Below are 25,321 nucleotides of genomic sequence, written 5' to 3'. Positions count from 1 at the left end.
ACCTCTTTTATCCCGCAACAAAATTCTTGGTTCTTAAAGACGCGAAGATAATTACTCATTTTATTTATGCCACCAATATGATTACTTGAATAGAGTTTAAAGTTTTTGTTTGTTTGTTTCTTTTATCCTCAGGGTTTTTCCTACTAGAAATGTGCTTGGTTTTGAAGTCACTTGAAGTAATTCCTCTAATCAGCTTAGTTAGGTCTCTTTGGTTAATTTTGAGAAGGAGCCATTTTTAATCTTCTTTGCTTTTACTTGCTATTATATTTTCCTATATCTCTAAATAATGAACGTATGCCTTTCTTGATTTTTGTCAACTTTGAACATTATCTTTGAACTACAATTACATATAATACATGAGACTTGAGCTCACTCAGCACGCCCTCCTCCCATCACTGTAGTAAGATCACCATTTTTAAGTACTCCATTGGTCACTCTATAACTTATATATATATATATATATTTTTTTTTTTTTTCGGTACGCGGGCCTCTCACTGTTGTGGCCTCTCCCATTGCGGAGCACTGGCTCCGGACGCGCAGGCTCAGCGGCCATGGCTCACGGGGCCCAGCCGCTCTACGGCATGTGGGATCTTCCCAGACCGGGGCACAAACCCATGTCCCCTGCATCGGCAGGCGGACTCTCAACCACTGCGCCACCAGGGAAGCCCCCTAACTTATATATTTAATAACATTTGTTTCTTGTTCTATCAACAATAGATGGTAGGATTAAAAGATTTTTAAATTTTATACACTTAATGTACTATACATAGGGCCCAATGGAGAGCCATGTGCATCTTAGGTAATCAGTACTTACTAAATTAAATTGAATTTTTATTATACTCTTTGCCAAATAAAATGTTAGTCTTCAGTTAATGCAGATATAGCTAAATCAATAATTAGTAATTTATAAATCATTATATCAGACCAAGGAATTAGAATCAGGAATAGTCGTCTTTCTCTTCTTCCCTTTTTTCCTCATTGTCTGTAAATGACTTGGGATGTTGCATCACCTTTTTAATGTTTCTCTTACTCTATTATTAAAAGATATGTTATTGTGATGTAAATTTGGTATGAATAGAGAAAAATTACAAAGGAAGAGAGCTTGCAAGTGTTTTAATTAGGTAAAAGGTGAACTTACAATAAAATCTTAGAAGGTTGGGCTTCCCTGGTGGTGCAGTGGTTGAGAATCTGCCTGCCAATGCAGGGGACACGGGTTCGAGCCCTAGTCTGGGAAGATCCCACATGCCGCGGAGCGACTGGGCCCGTGAGCCACAGTTACTGAGCCTGCGCGTCTGGAGCCTGTGCTCCGCAACGTGAGAGGCCCCGATAGTGAGAGGCCCGCGCACTGTGATGAAGAGTGGCCTCCGCTTGCCACAACTAGAGAAAGCCCTCGCACAGAAATGAAGACCCAGCACAGCCATAAATAAATAAATTAATTAGTTAAAAAAAAATCTTAGAAGGTAAATTCATATGAATGAAGCTGTTAGTGCTGAACTCTGGGATCCATACTGGAAAAAAACAAAAAAACTTTACCTATTTATGACATAGTCTATTGAATCATGAAAATAAGGTGGAAAATAATGTCCCCCCTTAGCGTACAAAGGAATGCATAAAAATGTCCTTGTAATCTCCGTGTCAATTAATGGAATGTGAATTAGGCAGCATTTTAAACGAAATATGGGTAATAAATCGTGGATTAAAAGTTGCTGACCATATCATATAAATCATTTCAGACAAATTTAAACCCAAAGGCCTATTCCAAATTCCAGTGTCAAATAAAATTACTCAGTACCTTATTAATAAGACGATTTTCTGCATACAAGATTAATAGAAAAGACTTTTGAGGCTTGAGAAAAATGATTAAACTGGATGTCAAATTCAAAGATTTTATTTCGTCTCTAAGATGAACAACCTCTAATTGCTGTATATCAAATTTTATTTTCTTTGGTCCACTGCTATATGAGACTTGAATATAATTACATCATAGGTTACTAATTCTCTTTTATAGAGTTAGGTCCGTTCACTATAACATTAATATGTATGTAAACCAACATGCATTTAAGCAAAAAGATATATAAGCACTGTTTTACATAAGAATTATATTGGAATTTGAGATACAGAAATTCACATTTTAAAAATTATATTATCAGAAGACTTTATGAAATTTTCAGGCTCCTTTATATTTCAGGTCTACAGTCCCATTGTTATACTTATACTTTCATTGTGTTCCTTTATTATGGTTCATTCATTATTATATCTTTAATTGTGTGTTACATTGTGTCCCTGCTTCAACTTTGTTTCTTAGTCATTATACTTTCAGTATAGTGAAATTAAGTTTATTTCTAAAAGTTATTAGTCATCTCAAAATTTCAAACACAAAGTCTGGGAAAACAGTGAAAGTTTCACATTAATCTGCTCTGTAATATTAGGAAATGTTTTCTTGGGCACTCATTGACCTTTCAAAGACATTTTATTAGGCACAGTAAAACTTATTGTAGAGAGGTGATAGAGCATAGTGGTTAAGAGCATAGATTCTGGAACCAAAGTACCTGGGTTCTAATCCCAAGCCTACCAATTACTAGCTAAGTGACATTTGGACATGTTTTTTGACTTTGTAGGTGTTTCTTCACCTGTAAAATGGGGTGATAATTTTATATAGCTGATAGGCTTATTGTGAGGATCAGTATATATAAAGTGCTTGGAGAGTGTGGCACATATGTGCTATAGAACTGTTAGCTATTATTATTATGACTTGTACTGTTAACATTAGCAATTATTGTCAAGGATACAAGTAATTCTAGTTATATTAGTGTTCAGAAATATTTTATAACCATTTCATCAGGAAATTGTAATATTACCCCATGTGATTTTCAAAGTGTTTTAGACATTCTAGAGTCAAATATATTCACAGATACAAAATATAAAAAACACCTCTAGTCCTATAATGAAAGCCAAGAGGATTCATATGCAGAAATTCATTTTCTTTCTTTTTTTTTTTTTTTGCGGTACGCGGGCCTCTCACTGCTGTGGCCTCTCCCGTTGTGGAGCACAGGCTCTGGGCACGCAGGCTCAGCGGCCATGGCTCACGGGCCCAGCCGCTCTGCAGCATGTGGGATCCTCCCGGACCGGGTCACGAAGAAATTCATTTTCTATCCATCTTTTTCCTTCAGTAACTTTTTAGGTGTCTGCTCTGTGTAAGCGTATCCTAAGGAGCCTCGGAATAAGAGGATGAATCACATATGGATCTTGCTGGCAATTACTGGCTAATAGAGGATATATAGATATAAATAAATACTCTGCGTTAGAAAACAAGAGGTGCAGATAAAATGCTCATAAAAACTTACAGGAAAGAGAGTATCCCCACAAAAAGAAAGAGAAAATCTTTTTTTTTTTTTTAAGAATGAGAAAATCTTAAAGGAGCTTATAGTTGAATAATGCCTTGAAAGATCAGTTGGACTTACATATGCAGAGAAATGAAGTCTGTGTTGCATGTAAAGGAAAGGGCTCGTTTTGCTTGGAGCACTGGGTACATGAAGGGGAAGTAAGGTCATATGATGGTCAGAATATAGAGGATCCAGGAGGCTAGGCTGATAAGATCTTATTCAGTCATCATTGTTAAGGTGTTTTTTTAAAAATTAAGGTGAAATTCATATAGCATAAAGTTAACCATTTTAAAGTGCACAATTCAGTGATATTTAGTATATTTATTGATACAGTGTTGTGCAACCGCTACTTCTGTCTAGTTTTAAACATAATTGTCATCCTCAGTCCTTAAAAAACTAAAAATAGAAATACCATATGACCCAGCAATCCCACTCCTGGGCATATACCCAGAGAAAAACATAATTTGAAAAGATACATGCACTCCAATGTTCATTGCAGCACTATTTACAATAGCCAGGACATTGAAGCAAAGTAAATGTCCATCAAGAGAGGAATGGATAAAGAAGATGTGGCACATATATACAATGGAATATTACTCAGCCATAAAAAAGGACGAAAAATGCCATTTGCAGCAACACGGATGGACCTAGAGATTGTCATACTGAGTGAAGTAAGTCAGACAGAGAAAGACATATGATATCACTTATATGTGTAATCTAAAAAGAAGGGTACAAATAAACTTATTTACAAAACAGAAGTAGAGTCACGGATGTAGGAAACAAACTTATGGTTACCAGGGGATAAGGGGAGGGAGGGATAAATTAGGAGATTGGGATTGACATATACACACTACTATATATAAAATAGATAACTAATAAGAACCTGCTGTATAGCACAGGGAACTCTACTCAATACTCTGTAATGGCCCATATGGGAAAAGAATGTTAAAAAAAAAAAAAGTGGATATATGCATATGTGTAACTGATTCACTTTGCTGTACAGCTGAAACTAACACAACATTGTAAATCAACTATACTCCAATAAAAATTAAAAAAAAAAACATTATTGTCACCCCCAAATTAAACCCCATATCCATTGAACAGTTATTGCCCATTCTCTCATCCCCTCAGCCCCTAACAACTACCAATCTGCTTTCTGTTTCTTTGAATCTACCTTTTCTGAATATTTCATGTAAGTGGATTCATTCAGGATGTAAACTCTCATGTCTAACTTCTTTGACTTAGCCCAGTGTTTTCGAGGTTCATCCACATTGTAGCACGCATCAGCACGTCATTCCTTTTTATGACTGAATAGTATTCCATCGAGTATTTGTATCACAATTTGTCTATGTTGATGGACATTTGGTTGTTTCCATCTTTTGGCTGTTGTGAATAATGCTGCTATTCACATACATGTATAAATATTTATTTGGGTACCTGTTTTCAGTTCTTTGGGGTATATATCTAGGTGTGAAATTGCTGGGTCCTATGGTAATTCTTTGTTTAACTTTTTGAACAACTGCCAAATTGTTTTCCACAGCAGGTGCACCATTTTACTTTTCTACCAACAATGTATGAGGGTTCTAATTTCTCCACATCCTCACCAATACTTAGTTTCTACTGTTTTGATTATTGCTATCCTAGTGCATGTGAAGTGGTATCTCTTTGTGGTTTTGATTGCATTTCCCTAATGACTAATGATGTTGAACATATTTTTATGTCCTTTTTGATCATTTATATATCTTCTTGGGAGAAATGTCTATTGGCGCCCTTGTTGAAAATTAGTGGGCTATAGATGTATAGGTCTATTTATTAACTCAATTCTATCCCAGTGGTCTATAGATCTATCCTTATGCTAGAACCACACTGTTTTGATTATTATAGCTTTGTGATAAATTTTGAAATCAGGAAGTGTGAGACCTTTTTCTTATTCAATATTGTTTTGGCTATGTAGGGCCCTTTGAAAATCTATATGAATTTGAGGATTGGTTTTTCCATTCCTGCAAAACAAGGCTTTTGGAGTTTTGATAGAGATTACATTACAATTATTAAAGATTTTTGAACAGAGAAAATGACATGACTAGAATTCTCCTTAGACAGCATTTTACAACATGAATAGGAAAAGAACAAGAGAGGACACTAGGAGACCATTAGAAAATTAGCACAACAGGATGGCTTGGACCTAAACTGTGGGAGTGAAGAGGGACAAGTGCCAGAGAGATTGTGGAGTCAGACTTGAAACAAATCTCTTCATTCACTTAATGATTTGCACCCCATTATTATATGCTCTAGGCACTAAGGATGCTATAGTGAACAAATGGATATGTTATTTTGCTTTCATAGACCTTGCACTCTCATGGGGCAGGTACAGTGGAACAGTAAACAGTGAAATAAAGAGCAAACTGTGATCAATGTTGTATGAAGAAAATGAACAAGCTACTATGATAGAGATAACAGAGGAAGGCCTACTTTAGATAGGAGAGGACTGTCTAAGGGACAGCTGTTTAATTAAGACCTGAATGATGAGGAGTTAGCCTATTCTAGCCTAAGAAAACAAAATTATCGGGAATTCCTTGGCAGTCCGGTGGTTAAGACTCGGTGCTTTCACAGCTGTGGTCCCGGGTTTGATCCCTGGTTGGGGAACTAAGATCCCACAAGCCACATGGTGTGGCCAAAACAAAGAAAAAAAGAAAAAAAATTATCAAAGGCTCTGAGAACCTAAATGGGAAAGGGAGGGAAGATCTAGGGAGAAGTCCAAGAAGAATCAAGGTTTTGAACTTGTGTGACTGGGTAAAAGGAGGTACTATTAATAGAATTAGGTACTAATTAGGAGGTAATATTAATAGAATATGCTTGAAGGGAAAACTATGAATTTATTTATTTTGGCAGGGAGATATTTAGCAGGTAGTTGGAAATTTGGAACTAGAGTTGGGAAAGAGGTCATGCTTCAGGTAAATGTATTGTGGCCAACTGTATGGAGATGAAAATTGAAGACATGAGCTTGGATAAGAAAGGCAGTTACAGTGAAAAGAGCTCAGGAATTAAAGTTGGAGACCTGGATTTAAGTCTTATTTTTGAGTGGTTGTGATACTTCAGACAATTTCTCTTTCTAAGGTCACAAAGCTCTATTTCACTGTCTATTCTGTTGTAATTATCTATTTGTGTGTTCTAGTGATCACATTGTCTTGATTACTATAGCTTTACTATGTCTTTATAATATCAGGCAGTTTAAGTCGTTCAGTGTTGTTCTTTCTAAATATCGTTTTGACTTAGTTTTACACCATTTTGGGTTATGAAAGCTTTCATAGGAAGACTACTTTTGGATAGCAGGGGAAACCTGTATTCCCAGTGTTCTTCATTCCTAGTGCACATCTATACTTCCAGAAACCTGGAATCATTTTCCTTCTGTCTGATGGACTTGCTTTAACATTTCTTGTAGTGTGGGTCTGCTGGTTATGAATTCTTTGGCTTTTTTTTTTTTATATGTCTGAAAAAAATCTTTGTATTTCCTTCAGGTTTGGAAGATGTTTTTGCTAGGTATAGAATTCTAGGCTTACAATTTTTTTGTTCAGTATTTCAAAGATGTTGCTCCACTATCTTTTCCTTGAACTATTCCTTACAAGAAATCTGCTGTCATTTTTACCTTTGCTCCTCCATACACAGTCTGCCTTTTTTCCTCTGGCTGCTGTTAAGATTTTTGCTTTATCACTGACAAGTTTTTAATAATTTCATTATGAAATGTCTTGGGGGCTTCCCTGGTGGCGCAGTGGTTGAGAGTCCACCTGCCGATGCGGGGGACACGGGTTCGTGCCCCGGTCCGGGAGCGTCCTGCGTGCCGCGGAGCGGCTGGGCCCATGGGCCGTGGCCACTGGGCCTGCGCGTCCGGAGCCTGTACTCCGCAATGGGAGAGGCCACAGCAGTGAGAGGCCCGCGTACCGCAAAAAAAAAAAAAAAATTAAAAATGAAATGTCTTGGTATAGTTTTCTTCGTGTTCCTAGTGTTTGGGTTAATTCAGCTTGTCAGATCTGTGGGTTTATAATTTTCATCAAATTTTGAAAAATACCAGTCATATTTCTTCACACGTCTTTTCTGATCTCCTTCCCCAACCCTCCTTCAGGGACTCTAATTACAATTATATTTGGCTGCTTGAACTTGTCCCATGGCTCATTGATTCTCTTTTCTTTTTTTCTGTATAGTTCATTTTGGAAAGTTTCTGTTGTGTGTCTTCAAGCTCACCAATCCTTTCCTTTTCAATGTCTACTCTTCTGTTAATCCCACCCAATGTATTATTCACCTCAGAGATTGTTTTCATCTGTAGAAGTTGGATTTAGAAATTTTTTACCTTCCTTGTCTCTACTTAATTTTTTAAGTATATTACCATTGTAATAACTGTTTTAATGTCCTTGTCTGCTAGTTCTAACATCTGTGTCAGTTGTTGGTTAGTTTCAGTGATTGGTTTTTCTCATTATTGGTCATATTTTCCTGCGTCTTGCTGTGCCTTGTAATATTTGATTGAATGGCAGATATTGTGAATTTTATCTTGTTGGGTGCTGAATATTTTTGTATTCCTGTAAAGATGTTTGAATTTTAACTTCAGATGCAGTTAAATTGCTTTAAAATAGTTTGATTCTTTCAGATCTTTTATTTTTTTGGTGGCATCCAAGCTGCATTTAGTCTAGGGCTAATTACTCTCCAGTACTAAGGCAGGACCTTTCTGAGTACTCTCCTCATTGAATTGGGAGGTTTTCTAGTCAGCCTGGTGTGAACAGCCACTATTCCTGTCCCTCTGCGAGTGCCCAGTACTGTGCCTTCTCATGCTTTCAATGGTTTGTTCTTTCCTCAGCCTTGGGTAGTTTCCTCACATGCATGCACTGATCAACTCTGTTGAATTCTTGAGGAGGAGGACCCTTTGCAGATCCTGGGATCCTCTGTTGTTATGTCTCCCATACTTTGTCCTGTGAACTCCAACCATCTTGTTCTCCCTGAACTCACAGCTCCGTCTCCTCAGCTCAGGGAATCTGCTGGGCTCTCCTGCGATTCCCCTTTCCTATGTCATGGCCTGTAATGTCTCTGAAGGTAGTAAGCTGGGGTAAACCTTCTTCATTTCCCATCCCTGAGGGATCACTCTCCTTTACTGCCTGACATCTAATATCTTAAAAAGTGTTGTTTTATTTATTTTGTCTGGCTCTTTTTTGTTGTTGTTGGTTTAGGTGGGAGGGCAAATATGGTTCTTGTTACTCCATCTTGGCTGGATTCAGAAGTTCCCTCAAGGCTCTATTCTTAATAGTCACCTCACACTTTGAGGAGAGGAAAAGTTCCAAGAGTCTTTAACCAAAAGCCTCTGGTATAACCACTCTGTAAAATGAAGTGTGACTATTGTTTAGTCTGCCTATTTAATACTTCTTAAATCTCCAGAATATTAGAAAGGTTTGCTGTGACTAGTGCTTTATAGATTGTTTGGGCCAGACCTCAGAGCTCTGGGGCTTCCTTTAAACATGCCAGTGACATTTTCAAAACACAAGGAGCCATTGATAGATTGCAAATCAGTTTTCACTCTTACTTGGTAGTCATTCTGCAAACTTGGTTCTGCTTCTACTTGTGTCATTTCGGCAAGGTTGCAGTTAAGGAAATTTTACTTTCTAAAGATCTTAATAGTATGTAGGGCCCCCTAACACAGGCAATTTACTGTGACTCGAGGGTTTATTTCTGGAACACTAAAAACCTTTCTAGTCCAACTCCAAGAAGTACTGAGTGATTCTTGTTTATCTTATTCTTGAAAGTTTATTTGGAATTAGAAGGGGAAACTCCAACAATTTTATTTGCATGAAAAAGAAAAGACCAGTATTTTAATTACAGCAAGGGAGAGAGGGGACTTAAGGAAAACGGAAAATAACCATAGTCAGATGAATATATTTTTAAGCACTTACTATGGGTTTATCACCTGTTTGGGCAATGGGGTGACAAAGAATGGGTAGGTTACTTTTTATTTTTATGTTCCTCCATGAATCTCAAAGATGTAGTCTTCAAAACAAGTCTTATTTAATGATAACTTATTTTCCTGTTTTTTGAATCAGTCACATATAATAATATGTGACTATAATTTTTTTTTCCATCAAAGCTTTTGTTCGCTTGAAGTAATTGGTGTTACTTCAGTAAAATTTCAGACAAAAACAGAGAATCTTGCTGTTGTGGTAACCTGGATAGCCTAATTGCTGATGAACGTATAATTTCTTTTAGGGTTTTTGAGATATTGAAAATAGCTTTTCTTCCTGGATTGGCTGGAACCTGAGCACATCCAGTGAGTAGCTTATGGTTTAGTTTTGAAGATAAATATGATAAATAAGAGAGAAAACAAAACAAGGTAGTTCTTGCTAAGTGCCAAGTGGAGCAGTACAGATTCTAAGCATTATAGCAGTTTTATTGCATAGAGAGGTCCCTGAGCTGAGCTATCATAGTCCCAACAGGTAGCTAGGACTGAGGAGAGGTATTCTGAGTGGAGAAGCAGTGGCTGTAAGTTTGCAGCGGCAGCGGCAAGGAGTGTTGGCTGTACATTGTGGATACTGTACAGTGAGGAGACAGTCTGTCAGACAAATGTGTACACAGAGAGTGGTTGGAGATTAGGTAGAAAAAGTAGGTAGGGGTCAGATGCAAGATTCTGAGTTCTTTGAATTTGTATTTTGCACAGAGATGGCAGTGAAAATGAGAAGAGTCATTGCAGAGACCCTGTAATGGAGAAAACCAAAGACCTAGTGACTAAATGTGAGGATTGAGTGGGAAGAAGAGCCTGAAGTTTTGAGCTAGGAGTAGAGAGTTATTATTATCACAAATAGAAAAGTCAGAGAGGAGAGCTTGAATGAAATGATGCCAGAGATCCCTGAGGCTTTTTCTGAAAATTCCCGATTTCTCTGTGTGGCTCCCGACTGGACAGCGCTTTTCCTGTGGTCCTCCTCCTTTAATTGTTGAACCTGGCAGGATGACGTGGAGTGAGGAAGGGCATTTAGAGATCATGAGGGCACCTGGCCTAATCTCTTCATTTTACAGATAAGGAAATCGAGGACTTCCTTATTGTGACTTTCTTTCAGGCCACACAGCTAGGCTGGCCTCTTGGCATTATTTTCTGAAATTCTTCTAGCAAAGGTTACTGTGTATCAATCCTGCTTGCTGGCAAAGTGAGTCTTGTGTTTTCCCCACCATAATTCAATTAGTTATTGACTTGATTCCTCAAATCGTTTTTCACCTTCCCAAATCAAATAAATTAATAGTTACGATAATTCCTTTCCAGTAGTCTGATTTTTTTCTCTATCCATACACGCCGTCGCAAACCTTGCAGTCGTACCCTATGGGCATTAATGACAAACTCAGGTCTGCTCTCTTGAAAAGTTGTCTGAGGGGAGCTGTTTGAAGGGAGAGGGAATGATTAACGTTTATTTAAGTCTGGAGTGAGGATTCTTACTGGGAGTCCTTTCCACAATTTTTAAAACAAAGAGGCTGTGTGGTGGAGATCAGTAAAGGAATTACTTCCTTTCTTTGCCCCTCTAAACCCCATTCCCTGTGACTTCTCACGCATGGAACCCAGAATCCGTGTGTGACTCCTGCCCTGCCCGAAGACAATGAGATTAGTCAGTGCCCTAAGTGAACGCCGTTATTTTAAGATGTCTCACCCAGTCCTACACCTTAGCTGGAACCCGGGGAGAGTGACTTCTCTTCCCCTTCCCAAGACTTTCTTCCTCTTACCCCAACGGCTGTCTCTCTCCTTTTATCCCTTCCCTCTGCTTGCATCCAGCCCTTCCTCCCTCGGGGTCACACATCCGCAGGCCGTTCCCAGCGGCACCCTTGCCTACAGCTTCTGTCGGAAGCACAGACCCCGGAGCGAGCCGGGGGCGGAGCTGAGTGAGCAAAAGCCCTGCCTCCACGCTTTGGGCGGGGCCAGCGGCCCAGACAGCGCCGTTGATTGGTGGGGGCGGGCCCTGCCGCGGGGGTCGGGGCCCGGAGGTCTGGCCCGGGTAGGGAGCGCGGCGCGGCTGGGGGCGCGAGGCGCGGCGTGGAACCCGGTGGAGTGTGGCGTAGCTGTGGCGGAGCTTCCCGCTCGCCACACGCCGGGCGTGGGTCCCCGAAGGTAAGTATGGGCAGGGGGCCCTGCGCCGCGTGGGCCAGGTGGAGGCACCCCGCGGACGCGCGCCTGAGGCAGGTGTGGTTTGGCCGGACGGGCCCCGGTGCCACTTCCGCGCGGAGTAGGAGCGCAGGGCGCTGGCTGGCGGCCGCGTGGCGTGAGTACCCCGAGTGAGGGAGTCCGGGTCGGGCTCTAGTTTTGCAGCACTTGTTCACCTCATTAGTTCCGGGAAGCACCCCCTCTCCACGCACCACACAAATCTCGAGAGACCTCAGGTACTCCAGAGACTTTGTATTCTTTAAAATACATTTCTGGTTTGTGGTTCAGGACTGGAGGAGAAACTCGGTAGTGAACTTACGATGCGGCTTTATTTTGACTTCGTGTTATTATTCAGATTGCAGGAAGAGTGCGACTGGTAATGGGACTGTTATTTAAACAAGGACATCAGGGTTTACACAGGCAGTGGATTGTAGAGATTAAGCGAGCAGGCTTTGAATCTCCTTATTAATTGTGAAAACTTGGGCAATTTGCTTAACTTCTTTATGACTTTGCTTCTGCATATGAAAAATGAGAATAAGAAGAGATGCAGCCTTATAGGATTTTTATGAGGATTAAATGAGTTACTACTTAGTGTCTGCCTCATAGTCCACAATAACTTTGGCTGTTTTCTTTATTATGCAGTCAGATGGGCATTAATCTTCAAAGCTGCAGAAAGAAAAACCTTCTGCAGAGCTGTTGCTTGGGGATTCCTTTGGAACAGTATTCAAAGACTGAGTCCCACTGGAAAAGGTCTCATTACTCTTCTGTTGTACTAGAGACGTGATCCACCTACCTTGCTCCAAATCAAAGCCACTCTCAAATGATACAGAAACCTCAGTCTTGAAGATTGTTCTGAAAGAGGCATGAAGAAAGGCGGCACTTTTCCAGTGAGTGTAGCCTCATTTTAAGCACCAAGCTCTGGTGCTTAAAAAGAAGTTCATATCACTTTATACAGAACTTACAAGTTGTACTATTTTGGGTGGGTGCTTATTTGTAATATTATTGCAAAATGAGGTAAACCAGAGTACCCAAATACATAAACTAAATAAACATCATAAGAATCGTAACCTGTCACATGGAAACTCAGAATTGAAAGGAATCTGAAAAATCAGATGGGCTGCCCTTTATAAATAAGGATGAGGCCCAAAAACCCAAAACCAATAAATGACAGGGCTTAGACCAGAATTCAGCTCTGCTGAGCAACAAATTATAAAAGCAAAGGATGATATTACTTCTTGTGTTGATAATAGTACTAGTTTTATTTTTGACAGTTTTATGGCGCTGTGAATAATTTTTCTCTCAGCAACATCCTGCTTGGTAGCTTAACTGCATGATTCATAATCATTCTTCAGCACCTTTGATTTAAATCACAAGTCTGAAAGTTGCTACATCAATGATTGCTTTGAGAACAAGAGGATTGTCTTCTTAAGCTTTGTACAAACATGTTCTAACAGTGCTTTGGTTTTGTTGTTTTATGCAGTCCTTTTCTCTCATGTAGGGAATGTGAACAGCCAGTATAAACAAATTGACCTTCTAGGCAGTTTGTTATCATTGTGTTATTAGTGAAGTTTTCTTGATTGGGTAAGATAGGCATGGAATGCTAGCCCAAGGAAATAGGACTGGGTCCCCTCCTGTAAGAGATATGTTGCAGTTGCTGCTAACTTCAAAAGCATCATGGAGTGAAATCATTTGGAGATATTTGTCTGTTAGTTGCTGACTCTTCCCCTGGCCCCTTGTAGAGGCCACTCCCTCACCTGTAGGTGTTTGTTCAGATGTTACTATCTCAGTCAGAGCCTCCTATTTAAAATGCCATACAACCTTACTCTTCCTGTAATATGTATTTGTCTATTTATCTATTTGTCTATTATCTCTTGTCTGCCACTAGATGGTAAGTTCCACGGGGGCAGGGTGCTTGCCTGTTGTGTTCACTGCTGTACTCTAAGCGCCTGGAAACAATGACTGGCACCAGAGAGTGTCACATGCAGACATTTCCAACTAGGGCTAGTAAGTACTTAAGCCAATTCACAATTCATTTTGCCCTGCTCCACCCTCTCCCCATTTCTGGTTATTTCTCCTGTTACCCAGGAATAAAACCTTGAGGCAACGTTAAGTCCTCTTTCTACTTGGCACTCCATGTGCAAATAGCTACTGACTTCTCCAGTTTTTTGCAAACCTGCCATTCCAGTAGTTACCAAGTTCCCATTTCTTCAGGCGCTCCTCCATTTCATTTCCTTCTCTACACCTACAGCTCTACCAGCTCCCTTTTCGTTTGCCTTCACATTCTTATCTGCAGAATGAAATCCAGAGTGAGAAATCTGGCATTCAGAGTTCTCTGCAACATGATCTCAAATCCACTTTTCCAGTCTCTATCTCCTGTATATAAGAACAGTGATTTCCAACTTATGCTTGTAAATGTGAAAGTAAAATAAGGCTTTAATGGTAATACCCTGTAAAATCCCAAGGTTGCTTCATGACAGTTTCTCTCTCTCTTTTTATTAATGAGTCCGTCTTTTCCCCCAAGTAGGCAGGAATTCAGACAAATAAGACTAATGACTGTTAACCTGTTTGTACCGAGAACTTATGCTGCTCTTTCTGTTTTTGAGTGTCCAGTCTTCAAAACCTCCCTTACATGTTACCACTACCCCAAATACCTAGATAGGTTCAGTTGGATGTGGTATTGCTTTCCTCTGAATTCTAGTGACTTTTCATGCCTTTTTAAGAACTTATCACACTCTACCTTGAATTGTAATTCTTTGGGCATTTGTCTTTTCTTTTTTGCTACATATAAGCTCCTGGAGGACAGAAAGCATGCACACACAAATTCCAGTTACTTTTTTGAGGAAAAATAAGATATGCACCCACTTACTTGTTTTTTAAATAAAAGTGAACTTAAAGTTCTCCTTAATGGGTCTTTAAGTCATTAAATATTGAGCCTCAACCATCATTTCTACAATATGGACACTTCAGGAAGAAGGCAGGTGAAATTCAGTCCTAAAAAGATTCCAATGAAGTTACTGAGGTCTGGATTTTAGAAGGGAGTAAGTACAGGGAGAGCAACAAACCCAACATCCACGAAGGTGGACAGGCACAAGTTTAAAAAATATACACAGGGCTTCCCTGGTGGCACAGTGGTTAAGAATCCGCCTGCCAATGCAGGGGACACGGGTTCAAGCCCTGGTCCGGGAAGATCCCACATGCCGTGGAGCAACTAAGCCTGTGGGCCACAACTACTGAGCCTGTGCTCTCTAGAGCCTGAAAACCACAACTGCTGAAGCCCGCGCACCGCAACAAAGAGTAGCGCCAGCTCGCCGCAACTGGAGAAAGCCCGGGCGCAGCAACAAAGACCCAACGCAGCCAAAAAATTAATTAATTAATTAATTTTTAAAAATACATAAACTCACTCAGAAAACCATTAGGACAAGACAGACTTCATGGAGCCATCTGCAGCTTTGGATTTTCTTGTGAGGAATTATTCCTAAGCTTTATTTTGTTTTTGCATCTCTAGGCACGAATAATACTGTCTCCCTTTGTTTTCTGAGCTGGTAAGACTGAACATTCTCTTCCTTTTTCTGATCTGTGGAGAATAGTTTACCTTCTTTCCCTTCATTGTTTAATAAAATGTTCGTATTTCTTTCGTCATTTATTTTCTGGATATATGGAAGAAGATATATGCCAGAAGCTTTTAACTCTTCAGAGAAAGGTGATAGATATAAGATGCTTGAATTGTCTCTTGTTGAAGCTTTCAGTTTTATCAAGTCTTCTATCAGCATTTGGTTTACTATGTTTTGCTTCATTTCATTATAAACATACGCTTGCACATATTCCAGTTGAGTGAATGCTTTTATTTTACTTGTGATTTTTTTCTAATAAATTAAAACTTGTTTCAGGAACTTGTGTAGACACTTCTGCAATTTAATTCTCTTTTCTTTTCTCTTGCCTCCCAAACCTCAACTGGGGTTTTCCCATTCTAGGGCACCCATTAGCCTAATTTATTTTCTTACAAGTATCATCTAAATTTATTTTACCATTCCTGGAATGAATCTGCAGTTTCTGTTGACAGGAAAGAGTTGGTAGGGAAAAAATATATGTATATAAATCCTAATTTTTGTGGATTTTTAAAAATAATTTTTATTGGTGTATAGTTAATGTACAATGTTGTGTTAGTTTCAGGTGTACAGCAAAGTGAATCAGTTATACATATACATATATCCACTCTTATAGATTATTTTCCCATATAGGTCATTACAGAGTAATGAGTAGAGTTCCCTGTAGGTACTTATTAGTTATCTATTTTATATATAGTACTGTGTATATATCAATCTCAGTCTCTCAGTTTATCCCCCCCTCTTTGCCTGCTGGTAGCCATAGGCTTGTTTTCTACATCTGTGACTCTATTTCTGTTTTATATATAAGTTCATTTGTACGATTTTTAGATTCCACATGTAAGCAATGTCATATATTTGTCTGTGTCTGACTTACTTCACTCAGTATAACAATCTGTAGGTCCATCCATGTTGCTACAAATGGCATTATTTCATTCTTTTTTTATGGCTGAGTAATATTCCATTGTATAAATGTACCACATCTTCTTTATCCACTCCTCTCTTGATGGACATTTAGGTTGCTTCCATGTCTTGGCTATTGTAAATAGTGCTGCAGTGAATATTGGGGTGCATGTATCTTTTCGAATTACGGTTTTCTCCGGATATATGCCCAGGGGTGGGATTGCTGGATCATATGATAGTTCTGCATTTAGTTTTTTAAGGAACCTCCATACTGTTCTCCATAATGGTTGTACCAATTTACATTCCCACCAGCGGTGTAGGAGGGTTCCCTTTTCTCCACACCCTCACCAGCATTTATCGTTTGTAGATGTTTTGATGATGGCCATTCTGACCGGTGTAATGTGATACCTCATTGTAGCTTTGATTTGCATTTCTCTAATAATTAGTGATGTTGAACATCCTTTCATGTGCTTTTTGGCCATTTGTATGTCTTCTTTGGAGGGATGTCTACTTAGATCTTCCGCCCATATTTGATTGGGTTAAGTCCTAATTTTTGAAATGTTAAAACTTTAAGGTAAAATTCTGCATATTATCTTTACTGACAACAGCTAACGTAGGTCAGGATTTAAAGCTAACATACTACAGCTTATACTTAAAGTGTATGATAATTTGAATTTGTAATTGGTTGTAAATTTTGTCCTTTGGGAAATTTCTTCTAATGTGCTAACCAGTGAAGTTTTACTGTCAGAAGCAGAATCTTGAAAGCAAATATTTGCTTTGAAGTAAAGTATCCATATCACCTTGTTATACACCTGTGTTTACCCTGAGTTTTCCTTGTTTATAAAATGCCTTCGTTAAGGGTGTTATCAGATAGGATCATTCATGTAAATAATGAAAGTTGGGGCATAGACTAATTACATATCTGTAGTACATGGTAAGCACTGTGTAAGTATCTGTTAAATAAATCAATCTGTATTTTTAGGGAGAATTTTATTAAGATATTTTAGCATATTAGTATGTATAGTAATGAATTGATCTAGTAAAGGGGGAGAAATTGGTGATTCTGGAAAGAGCTTAAGCAAAGGTGTGAAATTATCAGATTTACAGTGATTTTAAAAAATCACTCTGTCTGCTGTGGGAAGAATGGATTGGAAGGGGGTTAGAACAGAGCAGAGATCCCAGGTTGGAGGTGCTCCCAAGAGACTGTGAGATGTGATGGTGATTGTTTTTTTTTGTGGGGTTTTTTTTTTAGTTAGGTTTTTGTTTTTTGGATTTTTTGATACCTCCTCAATCTGAATTCTCCCAACCTCCCCAGTCAGAAGCAGCTTTACCCTAGGCTTCCTGTGGCCTGCAGTATTTTGCCACTGGTGGTTCCATGTGAATCCCCCCTTCACTTTTCTTTTGCCTCGTGTAGTCAACCATCCCCCCATCTCTCTGCCAGTGATCACAGTCCCCCAGGGAGTCATCCTTGGAAGTGTTCTATGTGGTAGTGTGCCTCTCAGTGGGAAAGCTTGGGAAGCTGGAAGTAGGGCAGGCGTTCTGGTGATGGGGAACCCAAGATGGTGGCCTTGGGAGGCCAAGGAGAGTAGAGCAGAGCATTGCTGCTGCAGTTACACCCTTGCCCTGTTGTTCTGGAACCAGCAGAGGGGCATGTTAGTTGCGGTAAGTTTCAGGCCTTCCTGTTTCTCCTGGCAGTTTAGATTTTAGTATTGGAGAACAACGGACTGTCAGCAGTTACTTCCACCTCCTCACTCAGTCCCTTCCTCAGATGTCTTTAATAAAATGCAGCCAGTTTCAGAAAACCAACAGACTCACATAACTTTTGTCCAGATTCTGGAACAGTCCTATCAAATTGTTGGGTGCAGATTATTCTATATTGTGCCTCCTCATTGGATATTTTGCACAGATTTTATTTCTGATTCTTATATCACTTTTCTTTATCGAGAATTAGGATAAATAAAAGATGTCTCAAGTAAGAGATACAATAAACCTACGAAAAACTAGGACTGCTTTGTGAATACAGAATGAGAGAGAAATCAAAGAGGGGGTGGGGTGGGAATTAGAGAAAGGATATAGGAGTAAGGAAGGAAAACAGGAAAAGTTGTAACGGATTCATCATGTGCTATGTGTGGGAAGGTTACTGTGTATCTTCCATTGGCAGATCCTGTTAGAATTTTCACCTCTTCTGCAATGAACTTAATTTACAGATGTGACAAAGATGTGCTTTGTTTCTCTTGAAACATTTCAGATATATTTGGAGCTGGTATTCTGTGAGGGGGAAATAAACAGATACAGATTATGTACTGTTACAGTAAACTTTCAATAAAGTAACCAGTTAGCTTGGGGTAAGAGTGTCCTGGGAAGGTGCTTTTAATATAGTTTAAAATGAAACCTATCTGCTTGACCTGTACCCTCCTAGGGAATAATTCCTGCCCTCATCCCACCCCCAATTCTTTTTCTTATTCTCTGGGTCAGTCCCCATCTCCCATTTCTCATACCAGTCCCCATGCCATGCCCAAAGCCTGTGCATAGATTTTCTTTTGTCTCTTCCTCGACTGTCTCTGTCGGCTCCCTCCTTTGGATCCTTGTTTCCAAACACACAGCATCCAGTGCTGTCCCCCTGGATGAAGAAGATCTGTAGCTCTTCTAGGCCTGCGCCTTCCTTTTGGAACAGGATTGTTCTTAATTTCCCTTTGTGCTTTGGTATGAATCACTGACCCTTCTCTGCCATATTAGTTGAGTGGATACTGATAATTATAAAAGTATCTACTTTGTAATTTGGGTAGAGTCCACTAGTCAGTACCAAACAGTCTTCATGATTGTGAAGGAAATGGAGTTAAGAATGTCTCTGCTTATATTTTAGAGGGAAAAGCAGAAGAATCTTTTGACTTTCTTATGAACATTTTTTTTTTTTTGGCTGTCTGAAACAAAGATGGACAAAATCCAGGACAATAATTGCATACAAGGGACAAGAAGATGGGCATGGTAATGAAGGGGAAAATTCTTTAAAAAAAAAAGAAATCCTTAACTAATATCCATCTATTTTAATCAATATTTATCAAAAAAATTTTAATATAACATGAATTTGGACAGTTTTCTATCATGAAATTTCTTTTTTTTCATATTTCTACTTTTTACAGGCCCCAAATTAAAAATATAAATCTATTAATGCTTTAAAAAATCCTGTGGTAGCATCCCTTTTTGTATTGTCTTTATTTCATAATTTAGCCCTTGATCGTCCTTGTGATGGGACCCCCCACCCCACCCCAGCGTGCTCTGTACTAAGCCGTTGGTTAGATGTTGATGGGTGATGTCTTCAGCAGCACTCCTGACACTCTGTGCTGCACTGACCCCTCCTGGTGGCCGAGTTGAAAGCTGCTTTTCCTATGCGTGTCTCTTTCTATAACCCAGTTGCTAATGGACACTTGGTGCTCCCTTCCCATCAGTTTGTTTCTCCAGAGGTGATTTAGAAGAATGGGGTGTATGCAGCAGTACCATAGGAAATTGAGAGGCAGCATGTTCACACTGAGCTCTTGGGTCAGAGCCATGTTCACTTCACAGTGCTGCCACCCAAAGCTGTGTGAGGATGTGGAGCTGATAGCCTAGGTTTCTTCATCTGTAAAATGGGAATAATGACACTTCTGTGAGGAGTAAGTGATGTGTTACATAAAACGATGCCTGGTGTTAGTACTCAGTAAATGTTAGTTTCTCAGCCTCAGCAGTACTGACGTTTTGAGCCAGGTCATTTTCTGTTGTAGGGATTGTCCTGTGCATTGTAGGATGCTTAGCATGATCCTTGACATGTAGCTACTAGCAGCCGCCCAAGCTGTGACAACCAAAAATGTCTCTGGACATTGCCAAATGTTCCCCTGTTGAGAACCACTATAAATACAATATTTACTAGCTGTTACATTATCTTTGCCAAGCACTCTCACTCCTAAGATCCAGCTGGCTTCTGAAAGTTCTATCCTCATCTGACCCACTTCTTTTTGTTATGTTGGGCTTGTCTGAGTTATTTCATTAGCTGGATGTTAAGGTTAGCTCTTCCTTTCTGGGTTAGTATCTGAACTACGTCTCCTTAGAGCCATGTGATCTACCCCTAGGCAAGCCAGCTGCTCCTGGGAACCAATGTACAAGATTATCTTGTGACTCTCCAGCAGAGTGAAGGCAGATTCTTTTCTGGTTCCTCTTTGAAAAGCCCTGCATACCTATTAACCTGCCCAAAAGTCCCAACTTTTATTCCCACGTGAACACAGCTTTTTGTTCTGTTCTTTCTTAGTGTGGGATTCTTACATCAGTCCTCTTCTCATTCTGTTTTATTGGGCTGCCTGGCCACTGGATGATTTTGCAGAATTTTAATTGCTTCAGTTTTACAGAATAAATATACCTTAAATTTACAGTAATAGGGTTGCTTTTTCAAAATTTTACTTCTGACCACTTAAAAATAACATCTATGAACCTTCTTCATTGCTTTCCAGAGGACTCTTTAGAGCATATATATGTTGGAGAGGCAGTGTGGTATAATGGGTAAAGGTCGTAAAGTCAGACCACTGCTGGTTCAAATCCTGACTCCACTACCTGGGGTGGGTTACTTCATCTTTTTTTTTTTTTTTTTTTCGGTACGCGGGCCTCTCACCGCTGCGGCCTCTCCCATTGCGGAGCACAGGCTCCCGACACGCAGGCTCAGCGGCCATGGCTCACGGGCCTAGCCGCTCCGCGGCATGTGGGATCTTCCCGGACCGGGGCACGAACCCATGTCCCCTGCATCGGCAGGCGGACTCTCAACCACTGTGCCACCAGGGAAGCCCTACTTCATCTTTTTATGCTTCATTTTCTGCTGGGTTTCCTCTCAGTGGGGCTGTTGTGAGGAGCAATCAGATCGATACAAGTAAAGCACAGTCTGGTTTATAATCTTGCTTAGCCACTCAATGTTAAATATTGTTAGGTTGCCAGTTTGATTTAGTTTGAAGAAAAGGAAAATCTTTCTTAAGGAGAGACAATGTGGAATAGCAAACTAATACATATATATTTTGGAGTTGAACAGATTTGATTTGAACCCTAGCTCTATTGCCTATTTGCTGGATACTAGCTAGGGCAAGTGATTTAATCTTTCTACGTTTTTCTTCACAGCAATATATTCATTTCCAACCTATGACTTTAGCTCGTTTTTCCAGAGAAAATTGAGGCAAACAAGTGTGATATCTTTCAAACTTCTGCTCCCATACCTGCTTGGCTTTATTTTTAGCAAGACTGAGGATACATGACAGTCTGCATCTGTGTCCCTTTTCTGTGCTCTCAGAGTGTACCATGCATACATCTAAAATCATACTTAGCCAACTATTGAAGGTTCTATATTGCTTATCATTCAACCGCATTAGGTAAGTTCCTTGCAAGCAGAATTTTATCTTTGTTTTTCTGTTGCTTAATGCATAGTGAAAGCTTTAATAAGTGTTTGTTGAATGAAGGAATAAAAACAAATTTGAAACAAGTTGTTAATGTATTTGATTCAGTTTATTGACTGCCTGTGCAGTGCTGGGTTTTTTACACTCATCTCGAATCCTTAAAACAACCATATGAAGTGTTGCTAGCTTCACTTCCTAGATTAGGAAACTGAGGCTCAGATAATTTAAACGTGTCCAAGGACCCGAGGTAGAGAACTGTACATCTGTACAATTTGTAGTCATAGGAGAAAGGAGAAAGGATCTCCTGACAGAAGCTTTGGCCTTACAGAGAGGAACGCAGCAAGTGCCAAGCAGCAGCCTACCCAGGAGGGAGCAGGGTGAGGAATTCTGTTTCCTGATCCCTTTCTTTCCACCCCATGTCCTGCCAGTGCCTCTCTGGATGAAATCAACCAGCAGCTAGAGGGCAAGGGAGCCTGTGGGGTGCAGGCTTTAGAGGTTGGTGCCCTGGGGTGTGGAGCAGGGTGGAGATGGATCTGAAAAGGAAAATAGAGAATATCCAGTGCAGTCTTCCTCTTTCTGTCCGTTAGTACTCACTCACCCTTTGGGCGTAAGGCTCCTGTTCCTAACTCAGGGGAAACGGAAGGTCCTCTAGTCACTGCAGCCAGTTCATGCGTGCTCCCCCATGGAGGCACTGCTAGTGTTCTTTGTGTAATGTAACAGAAAAAAACTGAAACAAAGCTGCTGTAGTCTCTGCATCTGTAGCTAATCTTTTGGCTCAAGTTGGTAATCATTCCTTTTTTTTTCTAGTAGTTATTTTACATTCCCCTTACCCTCTGCCAGGTCAGTAGCTGCTTACCAGATGTCAGGGGTTATGCTTATTTTCTCCAGCAAAAATATCCCATCTGGAATTGCAGGCGTGATTGGCATCACCATCTGGTTAAATTTGTAGTGATCCGTAGTCACGCTCTAAGGTCTTTTGCCTTTGGTCTAGGTAAACAGGCATGCCAAACGGGGATGTAATAGGAACCAACGCCCCTGCATCCTTCAAATGTTTGATGATGGTACTGGTTTGTGAGCTTCTCCAGGGATGGGGTATAGTTATTGGTTTGCTTTCTTTGTGGGGAAACGGGGGAGAGTTCCAAGGGCTTCTTCATGGCCCTGTCTTCCCTAATGGCTTTTATGACAGAACAGGGAATCAGTGCAGGGATTTGGCCAGTTACTAAGTATATCTATTTCCACTAAAATTCTAGGACTAGGGAAATAACCACAGGATGGGCCCGTGCTCCCCTTGGACCCACCATGAGACACCAGGGTTGACTTTATCTCTCACCTCCTCTCTGGAGTGAGATGGGTGCTCTGACTGGTGGACCACGTTTTAGGTCTCCTGGGATTAGTGTCAGTTCAGAGCTAGTGTCCGGTAACCCTTGGAAAGACTACACATTTCTCTTTCCCCAGTGGACAGTCACCCTTGTGAATGGCTGCTGGTACCTCTTAGGTAAGGTCTGGAGAAAGCTTGGTGGGATACATCTGTGGCTGTGTGTAGGGCCACAGCCATCTTACACTCAGTCCTCCTTGGTCTAACATCCTGTGAATGTTAGGCTCCTCTCAGTAGGCTTTGAACTTCTTTCGGGCTCTTTTGGCACCTAATTCCCGTTAGGAGGCCATGAGGGGTTAGTGGGAGTAGGTGGTGAAGAGAAGTGGCATCCCCTTGTGAAACTACTTGAAAGGGTTTTATGGGAGGTGGGTTAGGAGGCTGCGTCTTCTCAGAGGGCTGTAAATTGCTGCTTTCAGCAGACATGTTCAGCTGAATGTGGAGTTCAACATTCTTAGCCTCGTTTGTATCTGCCCCGGTGCCTGCATCCATGATTTAGGATCATTTGACTTTGCAGGGTTGCATGTTTAATTGGTTCTGCAGCCCTTATCCTCAAACTGTGGCTTGATCCTTAGCCCTGGCAGATTAGCAGCTATTAGGAAAAAAGGACTCCTTTATAACAGCCATAGATTTTCCACTCATCTGTTGGGGAATTCATAACTTTCAATTTGTCGTTTGCTTGGTGCGCATTCTCAAAGACCATCAGAAGCAGCCGCAGCCCATGTCACAATCTTTGAAATCAACATTTTCATCATCTACTTGGACTTACAGCACCTTGCTCACCACCTATACTTCATCCTGGGACAGGGAGTTTGAGTGATCTTGGTATCACTATGTGCCAGATTATCAGTTTCCCCTCCCCTCCCTCTATAGGAAGGTTATCAGGATGCATCAAACATGCCTCCCATTTTTGAGGGTCTGTTTCCTGGGGTCATTCTTGGTAGCAGTTACCGCGTCAGTCGTGACACACTTGAGTAATTGAAGGGACTCGAACAAAGGGACTATTTACTAAGCTGTTGTGGGCAGAGGTGACAGAAGCAGCAGCAGCAGGGCGTGGTGAAGCACCCCTTCTAACAGTGTTTGGAAGCCGTACTACTCCCAGGTCTTTAACTGTAGCTGTGGGAGAGGGGTCACCTGGTGGGGACTGTGGCCTTGGGTGGAGAAACCGCTGCCTGTTAGAAAGGGAGGAGGAGAACTAAATACCTCCTACCCTTCCATCTCCTGCTAGTGCCTCGCATTGGATGAACCCAACCAGAAGCCAGAGGGCAAGGGCAGGAGGCAGGCTGCCTCAGTGTGAGGTCCACAGAGGCCCGTCTTCTGGGCCGTGGCGGGGGGAGAAGCGTGGTGTTGGATCTGGAAGGGCAAATGGGGACCATTTAGCACTCTTGCCAGACTGGTATTTCTGGCCCAGATTTGAGTGTGCCCCTTGAGTGCTGGGCTCTACACTTAACCGCCTGCTGTCCACGTAGGCTGAGATGTCCCCTGGGCACCTTGTGTGGACAACTTATCCTTCCCCCCCAGGTCTTTCTCCGTCGTCTGTTCCTGATGCCACTTAATGTCATATCTTAATGTCCGTTCCATAGGGAAGGCCTGAGGCGTGATGTTCTCCTTTAGTTCTGCTCCTCCGGACCACGCACGGTAAGGCACAGGAGGCTTTCAAGCGCGTACGTAAATGTAGTACCAGCAGGCCCTGCCACCCCCTGGATCCACATTCTCAAGGGACAGGTGTGGCTAGTGTAGCACCATAACCTTCACCCTCTCGTCATGTCTGCTGCAGATGGAGCAGAGTGCGCTGGTGTGGGTCCCGGGGCTCCTGCACAGGGCTCGCCTGCCTTTGAAGAGCTGTGGTTCCACTTGCTCTGATTGCTTAGCAGAAGAGCACTGTGCCTGGAGGACAAGGCTCTTGTCAAGATGGTGCCCTGGTCTAGTGGAGGTGGGGGGGAAGCTGCTCTTCTGGGGTTCTAGGGTACTCTAACTTGTAACAAATGCTGCACCCTAAGCTTAGGAGGGGACCATGTTTTCTAACTAATTTAACTGCATATAAATCCTTCCTGACTGCATTTCCAGCAGCAAATTCAACAAAGTAGGCTTTGAATCATCTCAAAGGAACCACCTTTGTAATCAATTAAATTTCATTATACCTGATTATTTGATGTCTGCTGATAGATATTTGAAATCGTTACTTGAATATAATTTATTTGCAACTGTTAGATCAGTCACAGTGACTTCCTGAAATTAATCACCGAGGGAACCTGGCAGACTAACCCTTTAAAAAGTATTATTTGGTGTCAGTGGAGACTGTGGGCTACTGTGTGTAGCAAAGGTGACATCAGTGTGACATCTTGAGCCCTTTGTCCGTGGGTGGGATGATAATATTAGCATAATTGTATTTGTTTTGTATGAAGATCTACTGTAATATCTCTGACCAGGGGTCCAGTGCCTAAGAATTATCCATAGTTGTTAAAATGCAGCCTAGCACAGTGGGTAAGAGTCAGGACCCTGGAGCCAGA

General features: G+C 40.9%; 1 protein-coding gene across 11 annotated transcripts in view; it reads left to right on the top strand.

Annotated features, from left to right (window-relative positions):
- Positions 1-25,321, top strand: part of LOC307176172 (serine/threonine-protein kinase Sgk3) — a 148,149-nt gene that overhangs the window by 70,575 nt on the left and 52,253 nt on the right. For 3 of the 11 annotated variants that reach the window (XM_079902011.1, XM_079902015.1, XM_079902006.1), the window contains exon 2: positions 24,333-24,449. The exons of 2 other annotated variants lie outside the window; for them this stretch is intronic. The gene's annotated coding sequence lies outside the window, so the exon portion shown is untranslated. Of the gene's footprint in view, positions 1-11,347; positions 11,500-24,332; positions 24,450-25,321 lie in introns of those variants that run through there. 6 more of the 11 variants (XM_079902016.1, XM_079902012.1, XM_079902007.1 and 3 more) reach the window with 4 other exon arrangements.

This window comes from Stenella coeruleoalba (genome assembly GCF_951394435.1).
Source record: "Stenella coeruleoalba genome assembly, chromosome: 17".
Classification (NCBI taxonomy): Eukaryota; Metazoa; Chordata; class Mammalia; order Artiodactyla; family Delphinidae; genus Stenella; species Stenella coeruleoalba.
The sequence above is the reverse complement of the archived record's forward strand: the minus strand, read 5'-3'. Positions and strand labels throughout refer to the sequence as shown.